Here is a 6,551-nt window from a genome sequence, read left to right as displayed (position 1 = left end):
TGAATTATCACGCTCCACCGAGAGCCAGAAGATTTGTTATTTCCGGTTTGTGTCCGTCAGTCAGGTGTCGACAGGTCAGGATGATAGCTTAGCACACGACAATAACGGTAAGAATTTTTTTCCTTTCCAAGTCCTCTAACGAAGCTAATCCATCCCCAGTTTGAGTGACGTTCGTATTTTCGTTGATGATTGCTTTTCTTTCCGGCATCCGATTGGAGCACCTTCGTTTGGTACTTCCATGTGTCTTACACCTGAATAGATGATGGCGGAAGTAGGAATCCGAAAGAAAAATAATCTCACACTCTCTGGATTGATTTTTCTGTTGTTTGGATTGAATTAAAGATATCAGAGGTTAGCAAGTATGAGAATGAATCCTTTCCCACAAAAATGGTATTAAAAACAGTAAAAGACACAGACAAATATGAAATCAAAATCAAACAAACCATAACAAACCTTTATGATATCAAATAAATAACTGTGAAAAAATCCAAATTGACACACTTTTCAAATAAATTTTAAGTATAAAATTTGAACAATTGAAAAAAATTGAAAAATTGAAAATTTGAGAAAATTTCAAAGTTTGAAAAATTTGACAAAATTGAAGAAATTTAAGAGATTTGAAAAATTTGAGCATTTTGAGAAATAAGGGAAATTTGAAAAATATTGGAAACTTGAGAAATTTGAGATAATTGAGATATTTAAGAAATTTAATAAATAAGAGAAATTTGAGAAATTTGGAAAATTCAAAAAATTCATGAAATTTGAAAAATTTGTGAAATTTGCAAAATTTGTGAAATTTGAAAAACTTAAGAGAAATCAAGAAATTTGAAAAAATGAAGAAAATTGGATAAATTAGAAAATTTTTGGAAATTTGAGAAAAACGAAGAATTTAAGAGTTTAGAAAAATCTGATAAATTTGAGAAATTTGTAAAATCTGAGAAACTTTTGAAGTTTGAAACATTGGAGAAATTTGAGAAATCTTTGAAATTTGTAAAAATTAATGATTTGAAAAATTGAAAAACTTTGGAAAATTTAAGAATTTTTAGAAATTTAAGAAGTTTGGGAACATTTTCTCAAATTTGAAAAATTAAGAAATTTGAGAAAAGTTGAGAAATTTGAGATTTTTGGAACATTTAAGTAATTTGAGAACTTTAAAAGAAAGTAGAGAAATTTGAGAAATTTTAGAAAATCAACAAATTTAAAAATTGAAGAAATTTGAGAAATTTGACAAATTTGAAAAAAATTGAGAAAATTGAAAAATTTGAAAAATTTGAGAAATTTGCAAAATTCGAAGAATTTGCAAGCAATGACAAATTTATGAAAATTGGAGAAATTGGAAAATTTTTGGAAATTTGAGAAAAACGAGGCATTTGTGAAATTTAAAAAATCTTGAAATTGATTAAAGTTAATAATTTGAAAAGAAAAAACTTTGGAAAATTTAAAACTTTGGAAAATTTAAGAATTTTTAGAAATTTAAGAGGTTTGGGTACATTTAAAAAAAAATTAAGAAATTTGAAAAACTTGGGAAATTTGAAAAATTTGAGAAATTTGAAAAATTTGAAAAATTTGAAAAATTTGAAAAATTTCAGAAATTTGAGAAATTAAGAAAAATTTCAAAAATTAAGAAAATTGAGAAAAGTTGAAAAAAATGAGATTTTTTAACATTTAAGTAATTTGAGAACTTTAAAAGAAAATAGAGAAATTTCAGAAATTTTAGAAAATCTACAAATTTAAAAAATTAAAGAAATTTGAGAAATTTGAGAAATTTGAGAAATTTGAGAAATTTGAAAAATTTGAGAAATTCGAGGAAATTGAAAAAAATGAAAAATTTGAGAAATTTGCAAAATTTGAGGAATTTGCAAAATGTGACAAATTTAAGAAAATTGGAGAAATTGGAAAATTTTTGGAAATTTGAGAAAAACGAGGCATTTGTGAAATTTGAAAAATCTGAGAAATTTGGAAAATTTGAGAAATTTTTGAAATTTGAGACATTTGAGAAATTTCAGAAATCTGTGAAATTTGCAAAAATTTATAATTTGAAAAATTTAAGAAATTTAAAAATTTAAGAAATTTAAAAAAAATGAGAATTTTGAGAAATTTGAAAAATTTGAGTAACATGAATATTTTAAGAAAATTAAAATTTTTAGAAATTTGAGGATTTCGGAAATATTAGGCAATTTGAAAAATTAAGCAATTTGAAAATTTTGGAACATTTAGGTTATTTGAGAAATTTGAAAAAAAAAATTGGAAAATTTGAGTAAATTGAGAAATTTGAGAAATTTGAAAAACTTGAGAAATTTAAGAAAATTTAAAAATTTGAGAAATTTGAAAAATTTGAGAAATTTTAAAAATTTGAGAAATTTTAAAAAATGGAGAAACTTGAGGAATTTGAGAACTTTGAGAAATTTGACAAATTTGAGATATTTGAGAAAGTTGAGAAATTTAACAAATTAGAGAAATTTAAAAAATTTGAGAAATTTGAGAAACTTGAAAATTTTGAAAAATTTGAGAAATTTAAGAAAATTGAGAAATTTGTTAAATTTCAAAAATTTGAAAAAATGGAGAAATTTGAGGAATTTGAGAACTTTGAGAACTTTGACAAATTTGAGATATTTGAGAAACTTGAGAAATTCAACAAATTTGAGAAATTTAAAAAAATTGAGAAATTTGAGAAAATTGAAAAAATTGAGAAATTCGAAAAATTCAAGAAATTTGAGAAATTTGAGAAATTTGAAAAATTTGAGAAATTTGAGGAATTTGAGAAATTGGATAAATTGGACAAATTTATGATATTTGAGAGATTTGAGTAATTTGAGAAATTTCGAAATTTTAAATTTGAGAAATTTGGAAATGTGAAAAATTTAAATTAAAACTCGCAAAATTTGAAAAACTTGAAAAATTTGTTTTTTTATAAATTGGAAGATTTTAAAACATTAAAAATTTTAAAAAATTGAGAAATTAAAATAAATTCCCATTTCCATGTGAAATGTGAGAAATTTGAGAAATATGAAGTATTTGAGATATCCTAGAAATTTGAGAAATTCCAATAATTGAATTTTATTGAGATTTTAGAAATTTGAGAAATTTGAAAAAAATTGAGATATTGGAGAAATTTGAAAAATTTTGAATTTGAGAAATTTGGAAAATGTGAAATATTTAAAATAATACTTGCAAAGTTTGAAAAACTTGAAAAATTTGATTTTTTTATAAATTGGAAAGATTTTAAAACATTGAAAATTTGAAAAATTTGAGAAATTAAAATAAATGGAAAAAAATTATGAAATGTGAGAAATTTGATAAATATGAGATATCCTGGAATTTGAGACATTCCAATAAATGAATTTTATTGAGATTTTAGAAATTTGAGAAATTTAAGAAAATTTGAAAAATTTGGAAAATTTGAGTAATTTGATGAAATTTTAAAAATGTAAATTTTAAAGTTGAGAAATTTTAAAATTTGTGAGATATGAGAAATTTGGGAAATTTGAAAAAAATTGGATATTTCAAAAATTTAAAATTTGAGAAATTTGAGAAACATGAAAAATTTCAAAAAAAAATTAAAATTTGAAAAAGTTTGAAAATATTTAAAACATTAATAAATTTGAAAACATTTAAAAAAGAATTGAGAAAATTTAAGAAATATGAGATATTTGGAAAATTTAAAATATTTGGGAATTTTGAGAAATTTGAAAAATTGAGGAAATTATAAGATTTTCGAAATTTGAGATACATGTTTGTTTGTTTGTTTTTTATTGATTTAAAATATTTGTTATTTAGGAAGCCTTCGTACTCCATTTCTCGTTCTTAGCTTTTGTAAACAAAACCTGCGAATTGTCACCAAAAACAGGATTTACGTCATCGCGAATCTACCTTTATTAAAATATTTTTTTTAACCATACCGAGAGAGAAACATACATTGATTCCTAGTCTACAGTCTACTCTTAAAATTTTTAAATTTCCTTACAGAAACTCCTCCTTTCTCCTGCAAATAGACTGAGTCAGTTGGCGCATAACACTGGACCATTGTAAGGTTTCTAATCCGTGTTCTAAATCTTTCTACGATTATTTTTTCGTTTATCGGTTACCATCTAATGAGGGCCGCATTGGCCTGCGAGCTTAACAGTAAACCAACTGTAGCGTTATAATTATGCATGTGTGTTTTGTGTTTTTCCGATTTTTTCGAATCTCTATTCAGAGACAGTCTGTCACTCACATGAATAGGTGAATTACTGACATTGTTTTGTTTGTTTTGCCTAGTGTTGCCAAAATAACAAACGTTGCCATAGAAACTTATTGTACTTTATTTATCTTCAGTGTTAAAGAATACATTTATAATTTCGTTCTATTTTTTTAATTTAATTCATTTGCTGCATATCCTTCATTTCATCTCTACATTCCTTCCTTTTTTTCTCTTATACAAAAAAAATTTTTTTTTTCAAATACTTCTCATCTCAATTCTACATTCGATTCTCAGCAAAAGCATTCAAAGCTTAAAATTATATTTATTCTCTGCATATTCTTCATCCAATCAAAAAATATTCTCCGCCACAGCCTTCCTAATCTGTGTTTTTTTCTGTGGCTCTGTCTCTGTTTACGAGAGCCGTAATATTTTGATAGTATTCTTAGAAACAGTCTTCCCAACCAGAAGACCAAATCAAAACAAATAATCAGCAGCGATTGCCTTGAAAATCCGCCCACTCAAAGCCACACTGTCCTTTTCCACCGGAAGGTCAAATCATCAGAAACAATCAGCAGAAGCTGCCTTAATCACCCGCGCTTACTAAACCAATTCCTTCTATTTACACCGGAAGGTAAAATCAAAAGAAACAATCAGCAAAAGTTGCCTTGAAAATTTGCGCTTCCTAAGCCGATTCCATCTTTTTTCACCAGGAGGCCAAATCAACACAAACAATCAGCAACAGATGGCTTAAAAAAACTGCGTTTCTTAAGCCAATTCCGTCTCTTTCCACCAGAAGGCTAAATGAATACACACAATCAGCAGCAGCAGCAGCAGCTTTAAAAATCTGCGCTTCCAAAGCCAATCCCGTCTTTTTCCACCGGAAGGCCAAATCAAAACAAATAATCCACAGAAGCTGCCTTGAAAATCTGCGCTTCCTAAGCCAATTCCGGCTTTATCCACCGGAAGACCCAATCAAAACAAACAATGAGCAGCCACCTTAAAAATCTGCGCTTTCTAAGTCAATTCCGTTGTTTTCCACCAGAAGGCCAAAGCATAACAAACAATCAGCAGCAGCAGCCTTAAAAATCTGCTATTCGCAAGCCAATTCCGTCGTTTTCCAAAGGTCGAATCAGAAACAATTTTGTTCGTAGCAACAGCCTTTAAAATTTGTGCTCCCTGTGTTCATCCGTCTGTCTACCAGATGAAGAATCAAAAACTTTTTAGTTCGTAGCAGTATCCTCTGTACATATTGTACCAACAATTTTACGATTCTGACCCACCCACAAAAGTAGATCACGGACCAACATTGTTTTATTTGTTTGCTTAGTGTTGCCAAAATAACAAACGTTGCCATTGAAATTTATTTTGATATCTCCAGTATTGCTGATTACAACTGTTACATAATTTTATTTTTTAATTAAACTGTTGTAATTGTATTAATTCCAGCCAAAATTCAGCGTTTAGAATTGAGAGTGTAAATTGTCAAACGTACACGTGCAACAAAACATAAACAGTGATCAACGTAGACAATACCGTCAACTGGGGCAACATGCAACAATTTTGAACTTCAATAGCTTCTAAAATACTTATGTTCACAGTTAATCGTATCCTTTATGCATCAAAAGTTTTAAGGATGCTGGGACATCAAGCTGGCGTAGTTAAAAAATTATTGGTTTCTTTAGTAATTTTTAATTTTCTAAAAACATGCGATTTTCACCCTTCTTAGAAAATGGGGTAACTTGCAACACACTTTGTTTTTAATGAAAAATCTTATGAAAACGTGCGAAAATTCATAATTTTTAATACATTTTCGATTTCTTAAAGACCATTACGCATGACAACACCAATTGCAGTAGTTTTTGGGTCTGTAAAAACAAATTTTCACATTTTTTCTGAAATTAAGGATGCTGCATACATTTAGGGGTTAAATAATACTACGAAAAATTCTAAAAGCTGAAATCATAAAAATAAATGTTTGGATGAATGAAATTTCAATGTTTACAAACGCGTGATTCAAAACATTCATATTCCAACACTTGGAAACGAGATTTACAAGGTATTTCTTTGATTTGCATTTTGTTGCATTTAACCCCAGACACTTAACTGAATATTAAAAATATTCATTTAAAAAAATTGGGTAATTTTTCGAAAAATATTTTTACACCAACAATGTTGGTATAATATGAGGAAACCTTTTAAAAGTTTGTAGGTAATTTTATCAAGCCGATCTGTCATACTGGGTAAAGTTTTTTTCGGCATCAAAAAATGTTAAAATTTGTACATTTATTGCTCGATTTTTCAAATTTTACATAAAAATAAAAAACTTAAGACAACTAGCTTAAGATGCGAGAAAATATGTCATCATCATTTT

The sequence above is a fragment of the Uranotaenia lowii genome, chromosome 2, assembly GCF_029784155.1.
Source record: "Uranotaenia lowii strain MFRU-FL chromosome 2, ASM2978415v1, whole genome shotgun sequence".
Taxonomy (NCBI): Eukaryota; Metazoa; Arthropoda; class Insecta; order Diptera; family Culicidae; genus Uranotaenia; species Uranotaenia lowii.
The sequence above is the reverse complement of the archived record's forward strand: the minus strand, read 5'-3'. Positions refer to the sequence as shown.